General features: G+C 44.5%; 1 protein-coding gene across 2 annotated transcripts in view; it reads left to right on the forward strand.

Annotated features, from left to right (window-relative positions):
- ldlrad3 (low density lipoprotein receptor class A domain containing 3) overlaps positions 1-21,906 on the forward strand; it is a 291,752-nt gene that overhangs the window by 208,245 nt on the left and 61,601 nt on the right. The gene's annotated exons all lie outside the window — the stretch shown is intronic.

Consider the following 21,906-nt stretch of genomic DNA (forward strand, 5'->3'; position numbering starts at 1 on the left):
TCCTTGGCTTGGTGTCAAATTTCGTTTGAAAACGCTCCTGTGAAGCACCTTGGGATGTTTTACTATATTAAAGGCACTATATAAATGCACGTTATTGTTGTTTCTAAAGGAGCAGGTATAACATGGGATTGAAGGTTATAAGGACAAGGACAGATAATCAATAATCCGTGGAGCACAATGGCTCTTGTGCTGCTGGATCCAAGGAAGTATCTGAGGGAAGCCACCAGTCAGGAGCCATGAGTGTAGATAGTGTTGTTATGCTCAACTTTCTTTTGGGAAGGGGGGTAGGGGAGAGACTCCTTCAGAACTTTACATTGGGAGATTAAATATATGCAGCAGAATCCATGATGTAAATGGATCAATGGCAGGTTTATGGGATAAACCCACTTCTCATCCAAGCTTCCTCATGCTTCTGTTGTTCAGGTGGGTTTCATTCTGCTTTGACTGGATAGTTAGATACTACAACCAGATTGCAGTGCAGTGACTCAACTGTTGAGGTGAATTTCATGACTTATTAGTCAATCCCAATAAATAAGAGTAGCTCAAGATTCAGAACATCCTACTCCTGGGCAACGGAAAAACTAAATACTGTGCACTCTCCTCAGGTAATCACAGAGCGCACTCTTTTCCAGTCCGCTGGTCATTGAACGCGAGACCCGGCATCACCAAAGTCCGACTGTGTCAGGTCCCCTCTAACCTGGCATTACATCTACCTTCACAGGAAGGTAGCTACAACCCCTCAGAAACTAGCCACCATCATCAACAAATAGGCAGAACCACAGCACTTATAAAGAAAAAATCCTGACTATATATTTATAAATATATAATAACATGGATGTGGTGAATTTCACGTAAAGTTAAAACAGATATCCAGAGGATGCTAGAGAGAGAATGGAGACTAGACTGGTTAATGGGCGTAGTGCTGCACTAATCAAAACTACCATAAGCCATCAGAGAGGATTGAGTGTCTATTTTATCAGTGTAGTTCACTGAGTATCCAATATATTCTCTCTATATAAGATCCATGCCCTATGTCAAATAACAGTTTCAGATGACAACAGAAACTGACAAGAGCATTCACCCCTCTGTATATATTATACTCAACAACAGGCATCTCTCACTCCATTAAATCAATGATGTCTAAAGATGGGTTAAGAGAACTAACATCAACTGCCTCCAGAGCTTCACTCTTCCAGTTTAGGATGTTATGCAAATTTTCGAATGGACTATTGATTGCACAGAAAGGTGTTCGATATCCTCGAGCAGGAAAGCAGTTTATAGACTTTTATAAGGGTGAACGGCCTTGCATTTAAATAGCATCTTTCATGTCCTTGAGATGTCCCAAAGCACTTCACAGTTAATAGGTCACTTTCCGAAGTGCCGATACTGTTCTTATGTAAGCCAACACGGCAGCCAATTTGTGCACAAAGTCCCACAAATAACAAATGAGATGAATGACTAGTTAGTCTGTTTTGATGGTTGCAAGGAATCTTACAACACCAGGTTATAGTCCAACTGTTTTATTTGAAAATCACAAGCTTTCGGAGGCTTTCTCCTTCGTCAGGTGAGTGTGGGATTCGGATTCCATGGAAGGTTACCGCATTTATAGTCAGAGAACAATACTTGGTGATTACAGATAATCTTTCCAACTGCCGGTTGTCAAGGCAATCAAAGTGTTCAGACAGAGAGATGTTACCTACAGGACCACCGAATACACAAACGGCCAGAACAAAAGACAGAGAGAGAGAGAGAAACATCTGAAAGGAAGAGAAAGACTGAAAATGACCCGTTGTATTAAAAACAGATAACTTTTATTCGCTGGTGGGGTTACGTGTAGCGTGACATGAACCCAAGATCCCGGTTGAGGCCGTCCTCATGGGTGCGGAACTTGGCTTTCAATTTCTGCTCGACGATTTTGCGTTGTCGTGTGTCTCGAAGGCCGCCTTGGAGTATGCTTACCCGAAGATCGGTGGCTGAATGTCCCTGACTGCTGAAGTGTTCCCCGACTGGGAGGGAACCCTCCTGTCTGGCGATTGTTGCGCGGTGTCCGTTCATCCGTTGTCGCAGCGTCTGCATGGTCTCGCCAATGTACCATGCTCCGGGACATCCTTTCCTGCAACATATGAGGTAGACAACGTTGGCCGAGTCACAGGAGTATGAACCATGTACCTGGCGGGTGGTGTCCTCTCGTGTGATGGTGGTATCTGTGTCGATGATCTGGCATGTCTTGCAGAGGTTGCCGTGGCAGGGTTGTGTGGTGTCGTGGACGCTGTTCTCTTGAAAGCTGGGTAATTTGCTGCGAACGATGGTCTGTTTGAGGTTGGGTGGCTGTTTGAAGGCGAGTAGTGGAGGTGTGGGGATGGCCTTAGCGAGGTGTTCGTCGTCATCGATGACATGTTGAAGGCTGCGGAGAACATGGCGTAGTTTCTCCGCTCCGGGGAAGTACTGGACGGCGAAGGGTACTCTGTTGGTTGCGTCCTGTGTTAGTCTTCTGAGGAGGTCTATGCGATTTTTCGCTGTGGCCCATCGGAACTGTCGATCGACGAGTCGAGCGTCATATCCCGTTCTTACGAGGGCGTCTTTCAGCGTCTGTAGGTGTCCATCGCGTTCCTCCTCGTCTGAGCAGATCCTGTGTATTCGCAGGGCCTGTCGATAGGGGATGGCCTCTTTGACGTGGTTAGGGTGGAAGCTGGAAAAGTGGAGCATCGTGAGGTTGTCTGTGGGCTTGCGGTATAGTGAGGTGCTGAGGTGCCCGTCTTTGATGGAGATTCGTGTGTCCAAGAAAGAAACTGATTCTGAGGAGTAGTCCATGGTGAGCTTGACGGTGGGATGGAACTTGTTGATGTTATCGTGTAGTCTCTTCAGTGATTCTTCGCCATGGGTCCATAGGAAGAAAATGGCGTCGATGTATCTGGTGTATAGCGTTGGTTGCCTTGACAACGAGCAGTTGGAAAGATTATCTGTAATCACCAGGTATTGTTCTGACTATAAATGCGGTAACCTTCCATGGAATCCGAATCCCACACTCACCTGACGAAGGAGAAAGCCTCCGAAAGCTTGTGATTTTCAAAGAAAACAGTTGGACTATAACCTGGTGTTGTAAGATTCCTTGCATTTGTCAACCCCAGTCCATCACCGGCATCTCCACATCATGGCTACTATCAACACCACAAACTGCCAGCTCACAATGGAGAGGATATCCAAGAAGATCGCGCATATAGACACAGACATCAAGTTTTTACAGAGCTGCAAGAAAGCAGACAAGATCCCGAAAGGACTACAGATCACGAACCCACTCAAGTCGACATACAACTCAGATTACGCTGAGAGACTCTGCCGCCGTACCTCTAGCACACTCCGCAACCATCTCATACACCAACTCTACAGCAGACGCCGCAACCTCTAAACCAAGATAGAGTCCATACTCTCAACCTGTACTCAGGACACAGCAGACCAGCTACGAGATACCGCCAAACAGACGAGGCAATGGAACTACGCTGCCGACATGAAAACCAAGAGCAGGAAGCTTGAGAAACTCGGCATCACCACCAGCATCGACCAAGCTTCCCCTGGTACCACGGTTGCAACCACAGGGAAGTCTATCGTCAACTTATCCGACCACACCCTTCAACCAGACGAAATCGAAGTTCTCAGCCGAGGGCTCAATTTCTGCCCCACTACCAAAATGGACCCCGTTAGTCTCGCGGCGGACACAGAGGAATTCATCAGGAGAATGAGGCTCCGGGAATTCTTCCACAAATCCCAAGATTTCAGCAGCGAACCCAATGAGACAATCAACGATCCAGAACAGCAGACAGAGGGATCCGCGGTACAGCAACCGAAAAGGAAAGAGTCAAACTGGACTCCTCCGGAGGGTCGCTGCCCTCAGCTTGACATGTATGCCCAAGCTGTCAGGAAATGCGTCAATGCCAGATTCATCAGGCGCACTCAGAAGACAGTCCAGAATGTCACCCGAGCACAATGCAACGCCATCAAAGCTCTCAAGACCAACCGCAACATCGTCATCAAACCAGCGGACAAAGGAGGAGCCATCGTCATACAGAACAGAACGGACTATTGCAAAGAAGCATACCGACAACTGGACAACCAGGAACACTACAGACGGTTACCCACAGACCCGACCAAGGAACACACCCACCAGCTCAACAAACTGATCAAGACCTTCGATCCAGACCTTCAAAGCATCCTACGCACTCTCATCCCACGTACTCCCCGCGTGGGAGACTTCTACTGCCTCCCAAAGATACACAAAGCCAACACACCCGGACGTCCTATCGTATCAGGCAACGGAACCCTGTGTGAGAACCTCTCTGGATACATCGAGGGCATCCTGAAACCCATCGTACAGGGAACCCCCAGCTTCTGTCGCAACACTACAGACTTCCTACAAAAACTCAGTACCCACGGACCAGTTAAACCAGGAACATTTCTCACCACGATGGACATCTCGGCACTATACACCAGTATCCCCCACGATGACGGCATCGCTGCGACAGCATCAATATTCAACACCAACAACAGCCAATCTCCAGACGCCATCCTACAACTCATCCGCTTCATCCTGGATCACAATGTCTTCACCTTCGACAACCAGTTCTTTACCCAAACACACGGAACAGCCATGGGGAGCAAATTCGCACCCCAATACGCCAACATTTTCATGCACAAGTTCGAGCACGACTTCTTCACTGCACAGGACCTCCAACCAACACTATACACCAGATACATCGACGACATTTTCTTCCTATGGACCCATGGCGAAGAATCACCGAAGAGACTACACGATAACTTCAACAAGTTCCATCCCACCATCAAGCTCACCATGGACTACTCCTCAGAATCGGTTTCTTTCTTGGACACACGAATCTCCATCAAAGACGGGCACCTCAGCACCTCACTCTACCGCAAGCCCACGGACAACCTCACGATGCTCCACTTTTCCAGCTCCCACCCTAACCACGTCAAAGAGGCCATCCCCTATCGACAGGCCCTGCGAATACACAGGATCTGCTCAGACGAGGAGGAACGCGATGGACACCTACAGACGCTGAAAGACGCCCTAGTAAGAACGGGATATGACGCTCGACTCGTCAATCGACAGTTCCGACGGGCCACAGCGAAAAATCGCATAGACCTCCTCAGAAGACTAACACAGGACGCAACCAACAGAGTACCCTTTGTCGTCCAGTACTTCCCCGGAGCGGAGAAACTACGCCATGTTCTCCGCAGCCTTCAACATGTCATCGATGACGACGAACACCTCGCTAAGGCCATCCCCACACCTCCACTACTCGCCTTCAAACAGCCACCCAACCTCAAACAGACCATCGTTCGCAGCAAATTACCCAGCTTTCAGGAGAACAGCGTCCACGACACCACACAACCCTGCCACGGCAACCTCTGCAAGAAATGCCAGATCGTCGACACAGATACCACCATCACACGAGAGGACACCACCCACCAGGTACATGGTTCATACTCCTGTGACTCGGCCAACGTTGTCTACCTCATACGTTGCAGGAAAGGATGCCCTGGAACATGGTACATTGGCGAGACCATGCAGACACTGCGACAACGGATGAACGGACACCGCGCAACAATCACCAGACAGGAGGGTTCCCTCCCAGTCGGGGAACACTTTAGCAGTCAAGGACATTCAGCCACCGATCTTCAGGTAAGCGTTCTCCAAGGCGGCCTTCGAGACACACGACAACGCAAAATCGTCGAGCAGAAATTGATAGCCAAGTTCCGCACCCATGAGGACGGCCTCAACCGGGATCTTGGGTTCATGTCACGCTACAAGTAACCCCACCAGCGAATAAAAGTTATCTGTTTTTAATACAACGGGTCATTTTCAGTCTTTCTCTTCCTTTCAGATGTTTCTCTCTCTCTGTCTTTTGTTCTGGCCGTTTGTATATTCGTTGGTCCTGTAGGTAACATCTCTCTGTCTGAACACTTTGATTGCCTTGACAACAGGCAGTTGGAAAGATTATCTGTAATCACCAGGTATTGTTCTCTGTCTATAAATGCGGTAACCTTCCATGGAATCCGAATCCCACACTCACCTGACGAAGGAGAAAGCCTCCGAAAGCTTGTGATTTTCAAATAAAACAGTTGGACTATAACCTGGTGTTGTACGATTCCTTACATTTGTCAACCCCAGTCCATCACCAGCATCTCCACATCATGTTTTGATGGTGTTGGTTGATAAAGAATATCAAGAATGGGATGTATATTTTGAAAGTTGAAAGATATTTTGCTGCAGGTCATACTGGAATAAAGGGGAACTCTGTAATTTAAAAAAAATTTCCAGTCACTTTCAGAAGTGAATTCACACGAAAAGGCCTGATGATACTGCATGTTGATGTAGCACTAAGTGTTAGGAATTCAAGCCCATCCTGTATGATTCTCTATGATGTGGAGGTGCCGGTGATGGACTGGGGTGGACAAATGTAAGGAATCTTACAACACCAGGTTGGAGGTAAGCTGACGAAGGAGGTAAGCTCCGAAAGCTTGTGATTTTCAAATGAAACTGTTGGACTATAACCTGGTGTTGTAAGATTCCTTACATATGATTCTCTGGACAGTTATCCTGATCCTAGCCTGATCTACTGCGAGAGAGATGCAAAGGAGAGGGGAGGAGGAAAGGTCAGAGGGTACACTTTGATGCTGATCCAAGGTCAGCGTTGGCCACTCTGTATTTAGTTGGAGGGAGGTATGTGGGGCTGGGCTGGATGGCCTCACCTTCCATTTAGGAATTCCTCCCCCACACAGCCAGGCTGAGGGTGGGCGATCGCAGTGTGCTTGAATTGTACCACAGTCTTCCCGCACTCCACCACACAGCACAAGTACACCAACATGTTATTTCGTCAGATAGCAGGATTCTTTCATCTCTCTCTACTTGCTGGCTCCTTTGGAACTTTATCAGTCCTGAAGCTGTTTCCATCCACCAGACGTGTGGTAATTATCTTCTTTCCTAAGAAAAAAACTCTTTTTACCGCATGAAATAACCTGAGGGTTTCTGCAGCACCTTGCTGTGAGTGAGAAAAATCAGCATGGGTTCCTGCTCCTGATCATTATCCACTCATCCCTGCTAAGAGTGCCTGTAGGTGGCTGTCAGGGGAGGAGAGGATTGGGCTTGGCTGCGATGCCCACGATCAAATAGCCTGCCGCTGCTGAGTGCCCTGGCTCACACACCACTGGAGCAAGGTACTGGAAGCAGCACAGCGTGAAGCATGGCGTTTTAGGAGAACAGACTGATTCTCACCATCAATGTTAAAAATATAAAGCCTGAGATGGGGGGGGAGGGGGAACTTTTGTATTCCACCCTAATAGAAAGAGAACACTGTGAATACAAACATATCTTGTGTAAAAGTTCCCTGGTAAAGTTAAACCTGTAAGGATTACCACAGTACAGGCAGAATAACGAAGTGCTTAATAATGTCAGGTTTTTGCTATAGTGTTCTAAGATGATACATAATTTAGTACATTTTGAAACACCAGGTGAGTTCTCTGTATGTTTTCTACTGAATCTTTTTTAAACATAAAAGAAGTGGAACAGTGGAAGTTTGAATTAAGGAAATGTTCTTTGGTTCGACCTAAAGAATTAAAATCCAAAAGTTGGCATCTGTGTATCAAGATAGTCAAATGTTTCAGATAGTTTTGTTACACACAACTACAGGTGGTTGCCCTCATGGGACAGCTGGGAGCTAGACAGGCATTAGGACATGGCAGACACAGAGCAGCCAATTGATCCAAAGATGAAAGCCCTACCATCAAAGAGAAAAGATAATCTGGATCAACATTCTGAGCCTCAGGGGAAAAAAAGGGATTGAATTCACACTGTTTCACAACGGGAATGGCTCATGGGACAAGATTCCTCCCCCCACCCCCCCCCACTCCCCATCCTTGTGTAGAGGAAACTGAAGTCCATTAATCACTCCTTACAACCTTTATAGACAGGGGTGCTGGAGATAGGATATTGATATCAAAGGCCTGGGAAGTTTGTGGGGAATGCAGGGGCCTGGGGAGACATCTGGTTCAGTTTGGGACACTACATTATCTCATTGAAATAAAACAGCAGGAAATCTCTGATCCTCACAAGGTAGACCCACTGTTATTGAACATCAAACAGCAAGGAACAAGTCACTGTCCCAACAGATACAGTTGAATTTAGCTCATTTCATGAATTCCAGGTAAAACTCAAAAGGGCTGTCCAGTTACCATCAATTGTACCGTGGCATTTTGGAAGGTGTTGAGCTCAGCTTTGTGTACAGACTTGTACTAACATTGCAATCCGTTCATTCCAAACACACTGTTGGTGGTAAATTAAACCATCTGTAACATCAGTAATAGAACTTGCTGTAATATAAGGCCTTTCACATCGTAACTGTCTCTTTACAGGAGATTGTGGGATATCGAGCAAGAAGTGGGAGAGAAAGTTACGGGAGGTGACTAACAGCGTGGTCAAAGAGATGTTCAGGAGGTTCTTGAAGATGGGGAGAAAACTGTCAAGATGGAGGGATTTAGAGAATAAGTTCCAGACTGTAGGGAGATGGAATCCAAAAGCTCTGCAACTGGCAGCAGACCGATGGGTGGGGGGTGTGGGTGGGCAGATTGGGAAGAGCAGGGTGTACACTAGGATGTAAGAGTGGAGAAGACTGCAGAGGGAGGGAGGAATCAGGCTGAGGAGTGACTGCCCTTGACATCAAGGCAGCATTTGACCGAGTGTGGCACCAAGGAGCCCTCGTAAAATTGAAGTCAATGGGAATCAGGGAGAAAACTCTCCAGTGGCTGGAGTCATACCTAGCACAAAGGAAGATGGTAGTGGTTGTTGGAGGCTGATCATCTCAGCCCCAGGACATTGCTGCAAGAGTTCCTCAAGGCAGTGTCCTTGGTCCAACCATCTTCAGCTGCTTCATCAATGACCTTCCCTCCATCATAAGGTCAGAAATGGGGCTGTTCACTGATGATTGCACAGTGTTCAGTTCCATTCGCAACCCCTCAGATAATGAAGCAGTCCGAGCCTGCAATGCAGCAAGACCTGGACAACATCCAGGCTTGGGCTCATAAGTGGCAAGTAACATTCGCGCCAGATAAGTGCCAGGCAATGACCATCTCCAACAAGAGAGAGTCTAACCACCTCCCCTTGACATTCAACGACATTACCATCGCCGAATCCCCCACCATCAACATCCTGGGGGTCACCATTGACCAGAAACTTAACTGGACCAGCCATATAAATACTGTGGCTACAAGAGCAGGTCAGAGGCTGGGTATTCTGCGGCGAGTGACTCACCTCCTGACTCCCCAAAGCCTTTCCACCATCTACAAGGCACAAGTCAGGAGTGTGATGGAATACTCTCCACTTGCCTGGATGAGTGCAGCTCCAACAACACTCAAGGAGCTCGACACCATCCAGGACCAAGCAGCCCACTTGATTGGCACCCCATCCACCACCCTAAACATTCACTCCCTTCACCACTGGCGCACAGTGGCTGCAGTGTGTACCATCCACAGGATGCACTGCAGCAACTCGCCAAGGCTTCTTCGACAGCACCTCCCAAACCCACGACGTCTACCACCTAGAAGGACAAGGGCAGCAGGCGCATGGGAACAACACCACCTGCACGTTCCCCTCCAAGTCACACACCATCCCGACTTGGAAATATATCGCCGTTCCTTCATTGTCGCTGGGTCAAAATCCTGGAACTCCCTTCCTAACAGCACTGTGGGAGAACCTTCACCACACGGACTGCAGCGGTTCAAGAAGGCGGCTCACCACCACCTTCTCAAGGGCAATTAGGGATGGGCAATAAATGCTGGCCTCGTCAGCGACACCCACATCCCATGAACACATGAAAAAAAACAAGGATGAGGATATGTAGGTCGGTGCACTGGGGGAATATGTACCCATGAGAGTGGGTGAGCACAGGGGTGATTGGGACACCAGTCTAAGTACTGGGTAGAATGCTGGCAGCAGCGTTAAAATATCTGATCAACTTGATCAGTTAAATACCTGAACAAGGCAGGAATGAAGAAGCTGCTGCATATCGATGTTGATGGTGAGCTGATCGGCGTGCTTTTCTCCCAAAGTAACTGCGCTCAGATTAAACTGTCTTGTGCACTGTTTTTCATTAACTGCGTTACCTCCAGTGAGGGTAGAGTCACCAGATTGTTTGAATTGGACCAGCTATATGAAACACTGCCTAACATCAAGCTGATCTTTTATCCAAATCCCCAATCACCCGTTAACAGCATTACGCCATTGGTTCATATCCATCTGCTCCAACAGGATCTGTGCACGGCTCAGTGAAGGAGAGGGTGGACTGGAGGGTTTCCATACACTGCTGTCAGTATAGTTAACGTGCTGCAGTTTTACAAGGAGCAAGGGGGTACTTCATATGCCTCTCAGCAGCTGGATTGAGTTAACTGGCTCATTCAATGCAAGTGGCTATTTAGTGCAGAGACACTGAATTGACAGCGTTAGGAAGAGAAACAATCATAAATACATCAAGCCAGAAGCTGCTATTATCCAAGCACAGAGAAACATGCCCTTTCTTCTAGATTTTATTACTTATTAAATGTCAAAAATGTGTATTGGGACTCCTTTCAAACAGGAAGTCTCCCCGAGTAGAAATGAAAGGAGCCCCATTCCCAGGCCTGTGCTAAATACACTGTGAACCACGTGTAGTGAAGGGTACCAGAGTGAACCAGTGATGATTCCTCACTGCAACAGGGAATTCAGCAATATGTGGGATGAAATTTCCAAACCACCACTGCCATGGAGCCATACAGTGGTGGTCTGACACACCTCCCAAGGGTTTCACGGGGAATATAAATGGAGTTTTTTTCTGGGGACATTACTTATCAGCTGATTTATCCCAAAGCTGTAAATCAGGCACCTTTTGAAGTGGGAGTCCAGCAAGCTACTGCTAACAGCTCAGAGGAAGTTCAGTTCCCTCTCTCGTGCATGAGTTCTGATCGCCACTGTGGTGTGTACATGATATCGATGTAGTCCAATCAGGCTGAAGTGTCAATCACTGTGTGGTACTGAGAATCTTTACTGGGAGCACAGGCATTAAGTTCACCCTTGGTCGGTTTTATACTAAAATCTGGCGCATCACTTCTGTCAAGCTACACATCCAAATTGGCCAAAGTCCCCACTATTCAGACACATTCCACCAAATCATGCGTCGTTTGTATCTATCAGAATAGTCTATAAACTTAAAAATTAATGGATTTCATGAAGGACTTGGGGGTGGTTCAAAGGGTGCTACACAGTTACCAGTACGATTATCGTTTCGTTAATCAGTTAAGTGCAAGTCAAAGAAAAACCACCAATGTGATCAGGCTGCTGTCTCTGAGACACCCTCAGCACAAAGTAAGGCAAACCATAACAAAACAGTTCTTTAACAATACTGCAGGCCTCAGTACTAAGACTGTAACATACGATTACTCATAGAAAGTAGAAAAAAAATCATTTAATCCCGCGATCTCCCCCCCCAGCAGAATCTGGGTCTATAATGTACACTGCCTGACTTATGTGACCTCCTGGGCTGGTGGGGGTTGGGAGTTGGGGGGGGGCGTGGAGATTAACCAGCAGGGGCGGTATTAGGACCATGAAATTGCACAAGGCCCCCAGTCAGTCAGGGGCTCTGAACAGATCCAGTGAAAGGAGACCTATGCAATGGTAATAGCTAGTCCCTGAAAATTGTGTTCACTATTTTTGTGTTACCTATTGTGAACATGTTTTTTTGTGATCATACGTGTCCAGATTTGACACCAGATTAAGTAGGTGGTATTTGGTATCATTGTCTCGTAAAATGTGGGGGCCTCAAATCGGATCTTTGTAAGGGGCCCCCGCAAAGCAAACGCTGCCTCTGTTAACCAGCAGTAATAACTCCCAACACAGTGGAGCTCAGTGAAATTATGACTACCAGCTCCTCTCTCCCCACCCACCCACCCACCCACCCACCCACCCCCCTACCCCCACTCCCCACCCCCCACTCCACACACACAACGTTGTGAAACCAAAAGTTCAGTCGATCCACATTGTTAAACTTTGACTGGATACATTCCTCAAATGCCATTTCCACAGTTCCAGCAGCTCAGGGACCGTAGCATTCTGTTTCATATGTGATTATTCACCTCTATACTTATCCCGGCTATAATCTTAAATCCCATTCGTAACCAGACAATCATCCATCTTTTCAATGAAGCTAATCGAACAGCATTCATCCATTCATTTATCCTGATCCATAATGTAGTTCACCTTCCATATACTTTGGGCCAGACTCCTGGCCATCAGGGGAAATTTCACTGGGGCGGTAACCTTTCATGAGATTTATTCTCTCAGGAGTCATGTAATCCTCCTCCTCCTCCCAAAATGCATTAAAGCCCCATCCATAGACCCATTTTAATTGGGCCATAATTTGTCAAAATAACGGGGAGGCTAATGGTGCTTGGCATTATTCAGGCGTAAATGGTACAGCAACTTCAGGCAAGGAGCAGAAGCGCAGTTAAACACAGAAGTCCAAAAGTTGCTGTCCGAGTTGCACCGCTCTGCCGTTAGCTTTGCAAAAACGGCATCTCACTGCCTGGCTCACCATTATGTGGAGATGCCGGTGATGGACTGGGGTTGACAATTGTAAACAATTTTACAACACCAAGTTATAGTCCAGCAATTTTATTTTAAATTCACAAGCTTTCGGAGATTTTCTCCTTCCTCAGGCAATTTTAAAATAAAATTGCTGGACTATAACTTGGTGTTGTAAAATTGTTTACAATTGGCTCACCATTGACATGCACTGAATGTCATGAAGTTGCTGCATTTGCACGGTAGATACAAACTAAACTCACCACAGAAAGTTAGGTCTTGTCCATTTCAGTCTAAGTACCCTTTTAACGAAGGGATAAGTGTAAATTACTGCCAATCAATCTCTCTGGCACTGAAAATTAATATTACAAGTGTGGAGTCTCATTCCTTCAGGTTTTAATTGTTGTTGGAGATTTTTAAAATGTAATATTTTACTTTTCCTTTCTATCTCTATTTCTCTCTCTTAACCCAATCTTTCTGTCCCTCTCTTTATTTCTCTTTCTGTACCTGATTTGATATTGAATTCACCCTCTCTAATTTATACTTCCTTCTCAGTGCTTGCGCTGTTAATTGCACAATCCTTCAATCTGATTGGTTAAGGAGATACCCAGTTGCTTGCCCTGTTCACTCAGGTCCCAGATGCCCTGTTTCCCTCGCTGCGACATTATCAGCTCACACTTTCAGCAACTTGCCACGTAAAAAATGTTAAAAACTTAAATGTGCAAGGGCAAGTCTAACCAATGGCTGAGGCCATTAGATTCCCTGCCACAGCAAATTATAGCCCATTTTTTCACCCAGAGACCACCTGCATTATAAGCTGTGGTTCACACAGCTGAGGAGACAAACATTTTCACCAAAATTAAATAAGGTCCAAAGCACTGCAAATCAGAATTAGAAACAGCAAGGACAGAGGGTGGAAGCAAGATGTGTGCAGGATAAAGAAATGGCAGACTCTACCGAAAATAACTCTTTTCTTCCTCATTAGTCCAAACATTTTAGAATTAGGCTATTGTCGTGCCAAAAATGGGGCTGCGATATCTATGATTTGATGAAAAGGCCTGGTCTTTCTAAATGAATACCTTCTTTGGAAAGTAAGTTCAGGCATGGTGTTTAGTAATGCTTTGAAAACTACTCCATAAAGCTGCTTTAAAAACAGAATCCAAAGTGCCTCTTTCAATGTTGGATGTGGGAACTTTAGGTAAAAACTTCAGGTGAAGATTTAAGAACAGTCTGAAATGAGCGCTAAATAGAATACAGCATCTGTACCACAAGAGCCTGAAGCTGACTAAAGTTAGGGCACAGCTCTCGAGCATAATTTAAGGTCACGAGATGACAAAGGCTCAACAGGAGCCGTCATAAATTTATGGAGAACATCATCATGCTCCAACTGTGAGGATCAACAAATGGTTTGATCGTCCATGAATTTACACAAGGGTGGATTTTTTATCTGCTGGGGGATGGAAAGCTGGACTGGGCACTGAATGGACACCAATACAATTAGGTTTGTAGTTACTGTTAAATAGGTGATGCAAGTAAAGCAAGACTGTTAGGATATCACGATCTATAGTGAAGTACTTCTCCTGTCACCATAAAACAACTTTCATCACTTTATCGTAAATGATTTTAATGTGGAAAATTCACTGAATACATAGATTGTATTGACCACAATTTCACAGTCTTTTCCTCTCAAGCTGAACCATCTGTGGAACGTTTTGAAAGGAATTGTGCTGAATTTAATCATTCTGGGAGAGTGAATCTGCCTTTTGAAAAGGAGCTGGAGGTCAAAAGCCATCTAGCAGATTTGAGTTTTGAGTCTTATACGCACAGTTTGTACACTACACTACTATACTTATTCAGTGATTCCAAAAGAATTGCAGTCTCCAAAGGCATTAAGGGACCATCCAAAGGCCTGTTCCCTTTCAAAAGTGGAAAGATCTAAGAGTGTTTGCGGGTTTGCATTCTGTAACAATACCAGCAAAGGAAACAGGAAGCAGGAAGCAACCTGATTTTTTGGTATAAAACCACTTTTAAGTTGTACATCCAAGGACTTCTTGAATTTGGGTTTGGGTTGTAATTAAATCAAAAGAGTTCTGATGATGTAATTGTGAGGCTGAAGCTTGAGTTATTTAAACTTTCATTAGATCCTCCCTCCTGATCTTACTTCCTGTCTAAATTCTTATGTCCTCATTTTAATGGAAACTGCCTATGTAAACTTGGCATGGTGTAATTCCATCAGTGACGGCGTTACAATGCCCCAGATTTGCATCTCCCAGCCCCTCAATAATGTAATGCAGAGAAACCCCTATGTTCCAACCAAATCTACTTCTCTACCTCCCCAATTCCCACAAGCTTTACTATTTGACTATTACTAATAATATATAAACTCAAAGTATTATATAAAAATAAGGACAGATTGTGCAATTTTAAAACGGGGTCTAAATTATGTCTGCAAAACCTGGTCCAATTAACCCTCTGCCCTTTAACCCTTCACATGAAGTCTACACTTGATCATGACTCCCCGTGTGCATCACCATGGGAGAGTGTATATGCTGCGTGTATATACACATACATACTGGTTAATGACCCATGGTATTGTACATGGGGAGTCAAGATTCTGTATAGTGTTAAAGAGTTTTATCTTGAAATTCTCAGAATATGAAGACGTAAAACAGAGGACAACAGAAACTGTCACAATAACATGGAGATGAAAATGTAATCGAATGTAAAATGTGTAATTGTATTTTTCTATGACATCTACAGCGGTAAAAGGAAAACTGAACCAACAGAAACTAACACCTACCACATGCATCACAATTTAATGACAATCAAAAATACCGAGGAACATTGCAGCACAGCTGAGTAGGCAGCAAAGAACCAATGAATTAATGAAACAGCAGCACCAGCTAATTAATAAATTGAGACAGTAGTAGACAGCAGTGAATTAATAAATTGAGGCAGTAGTGGACACCAGTGAATTAATAAATTGAGGCAGTAGTAGACACCAGTGAATTAATAAATTGAGAGCAGTGGACACCAGTGAATTAATAAATTGAGAGAGCAGTGGACACCAGTGAATTAACAAATTGAGGGAGCAGTGGACACCAGTGAATGAATAAATTGAGACAGTAGTGGACACCAGTGAATTAATAAATTGAGAGAGCAGTGGACACCAGTGAATTAATAAATTGAGACAGTAGTGGACACCAGTGAATTAATAAATTGAGACAGTAGTGGACACCAGTGAATTAATAAATTGAGGCAGTAGTGGACACCAGTGAATTAATAAATTGAGGCAGTAGTGGACACCAGTGAATTAATAAATTGAGGCAATAGTGGACACCAGTGAATTAATAAATTGAGGCAGTAGTGGATACCAGTGAATTAATAAATTGAGACAGTAGTGGACACCAGTGAATTAATAAATTGAGACAGTAGTGGACACCAGTGAATGAATAAATTGAGAGAGCAGTGGGCACCAGTGAATTAATAAATTCTAATGCGCATTGATCACTAAAATATCATGGACAGGTACAGAAAATAATCAAAAAAGCTAATGGAATGCTGGCCTTTATATTTAGAGGACTAGAATATGAGGGGGTAGAAGTTATGCTCCAGTTATACAAAGCCCTGGTTAGATCACACCTGGAGTAATGTGTTCAGTTCTGGGCACCGCACCTTAGGAAGGATACATTGGCCTTGGAAGGAGTGCAGCGTACATTTACTAGAATGATACCTGGACTCCAAGTGTTAAATTACGAGGAAAGATTACACAAACTAGGGTTGTATTCCCTGGAATATAGAAGATTAACGGGTGATTTGATCGAAGTTTTCAAGTTATTATGGGGAATTGGTGGGGTAGATAGAGACAAACTATTTCCACTGGCTGGGTGGGGGGGCGGTCTAGGACAAGGGGACATAGCCTAAAAATTAGAGCCAGGATTTTCAGGAGTGAAGTTAGGAAACACTTCTACACGCAAAAGGTGGTAGAAGTTTGGAACTCTCTTCCACAAATGGCTGTTGATGCTAGCTGAATTGTTCATTTTAAATAGGAGATTGATAGATTTTTGTGAACCAAAGTTATTAAGGGACATGGGGCTAAGGCGGGTACATGGAGCTAGGTCACAGATCAGCCATGATCTCATTGAACGGCGGAACAGGCTCGAGGGGCTAAATGGCATATTCCTGTTCCTATGTCACAGTGGGCACACGAGCAAATCAATAAATTAATCGAGCAGTGGTAAATGAACTGATACAATCATAGGGCAGCAGGCACACCAACTGATCATTAAGAGACACATTACTAAATTAATAGAGCAGTGGGCATCTGTTAACTAAAAAATTTACAGCACAATGGGTGCACCAACAAACCAATAGATTAATGGAACAGTGGGTATTAACGAATTGATAAGCAGATACACCTAGATTCTAATAAATTAATGGAGCAGTAGGTTCTCCAACGAATGAATTACTGAATGAAGCCGTGGGCACTAGTGACTCAATACTCCCTTCTTACCTTTGCCATTCCTGCTTCCTGGTTCCATGGCTGAGAACCGACTTTACCGGTTTCACCAACAGTTTACTTTTCAAAGCATTGTGAATGATGTTCATTTATTTTCCGGCTGTAAAGGTAAATTAAAAAAACTAAAAGGCTCTTTACCTCAAGAAACAGCCTTTTAGTTTGGCAAGGCACTTAAATAGTTAATGGTATATATCTGTATTGCACAATGAATTTAAACAGTCTTAGATTCAAGGGCCTGAAGTGAAGAAAAATATTTTGCAATAATGATATTCCATGTCTAGTTGCCTTCAGCATGATTTATAAATTTAGTGTGATCCACTTCTTACTAAATGCATTACTGACATCTAGGGTTGGAACATTAAAACTGCATGGGCCTTCTAGTTACTACATTGTTAGTCTGTCCACTTCACACAGCTTGGATCCTTTCTAAGCATCTAACTGGAAAATCTATTCCACACTGGGCATTTGGTTCAACTTAATAGTGGGAGTTAGTAAAAGGATTTCATAAAAACAGAACGGAAGAGTTTAAGGGGCCCTGTTCAATTGGAAAATTGGTTGCACGAGTAACAATGGGGTGTAAACCGTAATAAAAGAAATGGCCTGGAGGAGATGGAGAGAGTGGCTGAAATACAATGAAAGGTTGCATGCTTTACCGGTCATGTCAGGAAGATTAATAGCATGGGAGAGAGGGTCTAATCAATTATGAAGATGTTTGACTTGGAAGATTGCATGAAAAATACTGCAGTATAATCACTGTATGTGGGTTAGCAGAGTGTAGGTTTCAATCTCCTCCCAGTATATATTATCCCACAATAGCCTGACCTTCTCCACCCCACCAGCTTGAATACAAATCACCTCCCTGAATGAAAAGGGTCTCTGGAGTGCTACAGTAGAGTCCCAGAATTTGCACAACTCTTAATACAATTTACATTTCATCTTCAGTTCCCAAATGTTTTATTTTCGCCGATCGTTCGTCAATATGGCAGCACAACCGCGAATTGGAAAAAAAATTGTTTTTTTTAAAGCACAATGTAGTTTCCAAGAAAGTAACTCTGAGGATCTGTTAAAGGAACGGCAGCATTCTTTTTGTTTGCCAAACATATTGAAATGACCAGGATGCATGACGGCAACAATGTCACATTAAAAATGATGCGCAGTTGCCGTTCCTCCCTGGTGATAAAGACACTGCCCCTTTAAAGACAATTCTACATACAATCATACAGCGCAGGAGGCCATTCAGCCCATCGTGCCTGTGCCAGCTCTTTGAAAGAGCGATCCAATTAGTCCCACTCTCCCTGTTCTTTCCTCATAACCCTGCATTTTTTTCCTTTTCAAGTATTTATCCAATTCCCTTTTGAAAGTTACTATTGAATCTGCTTCCACCACCCTTTCAGGCAGAGTATTCCAGATCATAATAACTTGCTGTGTAAAAGAAAATCTCCTCATCCCCCTAACCCCGCCCCCCTTCCGCCCAGTTCTTTTGCCGTTTGTTAAGTTCAGATCACAGCAGAAACGTGTTTATGCGGTCGCTTCCCAAGTTTACATTAGTAAAACCAGCTCCCTTACCCTGGCAGCAGAATCGCCTACCCATGAAAATGCAACGGCAGGGAGTCAGCGCACAGACTTCTCTCTCCTGTAAACAAGTGCCAATGTATGACACTTTTCCACAGAGGAGAATAAAACCAGGAAGATTTAGTTCATTGCAAAACACTTCCCATGGACACATTAAATGAACCCAATAGGGCGGTTCAGTCTCCTCCAGCACAAAGCATTAATCTTAACCCAACTGATATATAGTCACAAGCACACTACAAGAAACATAAACCAGACGATCTCGAGATACAACAGTGGCTTGCATCAGTCTGCCTGAATGAGCAGCCCCATGAGTAAATGTTTCGCTGTCTACAACGTGAGATGCGTTTAAATGCAATTCTGCTCGATATCGAGCACCATGTCCCCTGAAGACGGGCAAAGTTTGACAGTGTCAAATAGTAGAATCCTCTGCATAATTTATTTTACTTTTATTATCGTAATCTCTTGCAAATGTGCTGCTCAGCTGCCCTGGGTGGCGTTTTAATTGGGAAAAAGACCCACGGGCACAAGGGCCAGGTTACAGATTCTAAGTCTACACGTCAGTAACTTTCTGTTTTGACTACTCAGATAGCCTTGGTTAGTAATTAACTGCCTTAGCTAGCAGTCTTGTATTTACATCTCACCTTATCACGTCACTGAAATGTCTCAAAGGACTTCACGCAATGAATTAATTCTGGAGCACAGTGACTGCTATCATGCGGACAAACCTACTGATTAACTCATTCACTACTGAAGACACCAACTGGTGTTCTTCCTATTGTAGTGCACTTCCACTGGATATTGCACCTGCATAGCGAATACTGGCGTTAATGTGTATTTGTTTGAGTGGTGTGTCTGAGACCTGTCAATTGCTCTGTGCACTATTTTCTCGATGTGGAGATGCCGGTGATGGACTGGGGTTGACAATTGTAAACAATTTTACAACACCAAGTTATAGTCCAGCAATTTTATTTTATATTGTGAATTTAAAATAAAATTGCTGGACTATAACTTGGTGTTGTAAAATTGTTCACTATTTTCTCCGTACACATTAAAGAAATGATGGAACATTTATTGGGAAAGCATCAGGCGAACAAAATATCAAGAGACATCCCACTCCCCTTTCTTCTCAAATTTATACCACTGTGACATTGTCCCCTAAATTCAACTCACACACAAAACCACCCTTGGAGCAAGCAGAGAGGAGATCGGCATGGACTGGATTCAAGCCCAGGCCTATGAGGCAAAAGGGCAGCGTTTTAATTAGTGAAGCCCTCCAGTTCACCCTGGGTGAATTGACGCTATTAGTTAGGTTGCAGAGTGACAAGATGGTGGCACAGTACATCAGTGCCCCGAAGCTGCTGCCAACGACACTCCACAGCTAGCCTCACAAACAGTGGGGCTTTACAGAGTATACATGTCGAGACTTCATCACAGACTGAGAAATAGGGCAGAGACATAAACTCTCAAGCCTAAACAGGGAGGTCGTGATGCAGCCCCGAGTCAGTTATCCTTACCTAAGCCACCGAGTGCTTCTGACTGGGATGGGGGTTTTAAGTTGCTTAACATGAAACAACAGCTTAATTTTATTTTATGAAGTCCTGCCAAGGCAGCAGTGAACAGCGCCGTGGTGCAGAGCTGTTCACTGAGATACAGTCAGGAGGCAGGTGGCTGCTGCATGCAGTAGAACTGTGGAAATAAACTCAGTAAAAGCCTGCCTTTATGATAGCAGGAAGTCTGAAGAGATATTGATGAGTACAGCAGTTTAAAAGGTGGCCATTAGTATCGCATGATTTCAAGAGTCAAAAAGGCACTGGTTTAATCGACAACCTGCTACAAGTAAGCCATTCCTTGTGCTTTAGAAAATAACAGTCAGCACAATGTCCCTATTCACACCTATAGGTCCGGAAAGAGAACAAGGTCGTGCTGCCTTGTAACTCTAAGACTTTTCCTCCCTGTTCACTAGCCCCTCTCAGCTTCTCTGCGTGCCGTGCACCTTCTTCCAGTCGGCCTTTACTAAAAGAGCATCACATCCCCAGTCAACTATTAGGAGATACAGGAATAAACCCCTTCCACCCCTCAACCCAGGGCTCTTTCTGTTCTCCCTGCTGCAAAGTGCCTCGATTATTCTTCAGCCTTCCCCGAATAGCACAGCCAGGCACTTGCTGCTGATTGAACCAGATCACATGTCTCATGCTCCACAGTAACCAGTGTAAAGATCCTACCAGGCAGACCATCTGTAATACGTCAAAAGCCAGGGACGAAACTGCTTGACTCCAAAGTCTCTACTCTAGGTACTGACGTGCCAGTAAAAGACTTCCTTATAATTTGCAGTTAATGTACTATCTGGGCCTCTCCAGGTTAACCCTGCTGCTTACACAAGTGTCTGGTAACTAATTTTCTGCCAAGTACACAGTTTCTCACCGATGTAAACAGTGATATGACTGCACCTACAGTATATAGGGATCGGTGCTGGGTCCGCTGTTATTTGTTATTTATATTAATGATTTGGATGAGAATTTAGGAGGCATGGTTAGTAAGTTTGCAGATGACACCAAGATTGGTGGCATTGTGGACAGTGAAGAAGGTTATCTAGGATTGCAATGGGACCTTGATAAATTGGGCCAGTGGGCCGATGAAGTTTAATTTAGATAAATGTGAGGTGATGCATTTTGGTAGATCGAATCGGGCCAGGACCTACTCCGTTGATGGTAGGGCGTTGGGGAGAGTTATAGAACAAAGAGATCTAGGAGTACAGGTTCATAGCTCCTTGAAAGTGGAGTCACAGGTGGATAGGGTGGTGAAGAAGGCATTCAGCATGCTTGGTTTCATTGGTCAGAACATTGAATACAGGAGTTGGGATGTCTTGTTGAAGTTGTACAAGACATTAGTAAGGCCACACTTGGAATACTGTGTACAGTTCTGGTCACCCTATTATAGAAAGGATATTATTAAACTAGAAAGAGTGCAGAAAAGATTTACTAGGATGCTACCGGGACTTGATGGTTTGACTATAGAGTGTGGTTGGATAGACTGAGACTTTTTTCCCTGGAGAGTAGGAGGTTTAGGGGTGATCTTATAGAAGTCTATAAAATAATGAGGGGCATAGATAAGGTAGATAGTCAAAATCTTTTCCCAAAGGTAGGGGAGTCTATAACGAGAGGACATAGATTTAAGGTGAGAGGGGAGAGATACA

The sequence above is a fragment of the Heptranchias perlo genome, chromosome 12, assembly GCF_035084215.1.
Source record: "Heptranchias perlo isolate sHepPer1 chromosome 12, sHepPer1.hap1, whole genome shotgun sequence".
Lineage (NCBI taxonomy): Eukaryota > Metazoa > Chordata > Chondrichthyes > Hexanchiformes > Hexanchidae > Heptranchias > Heptranchias perlo.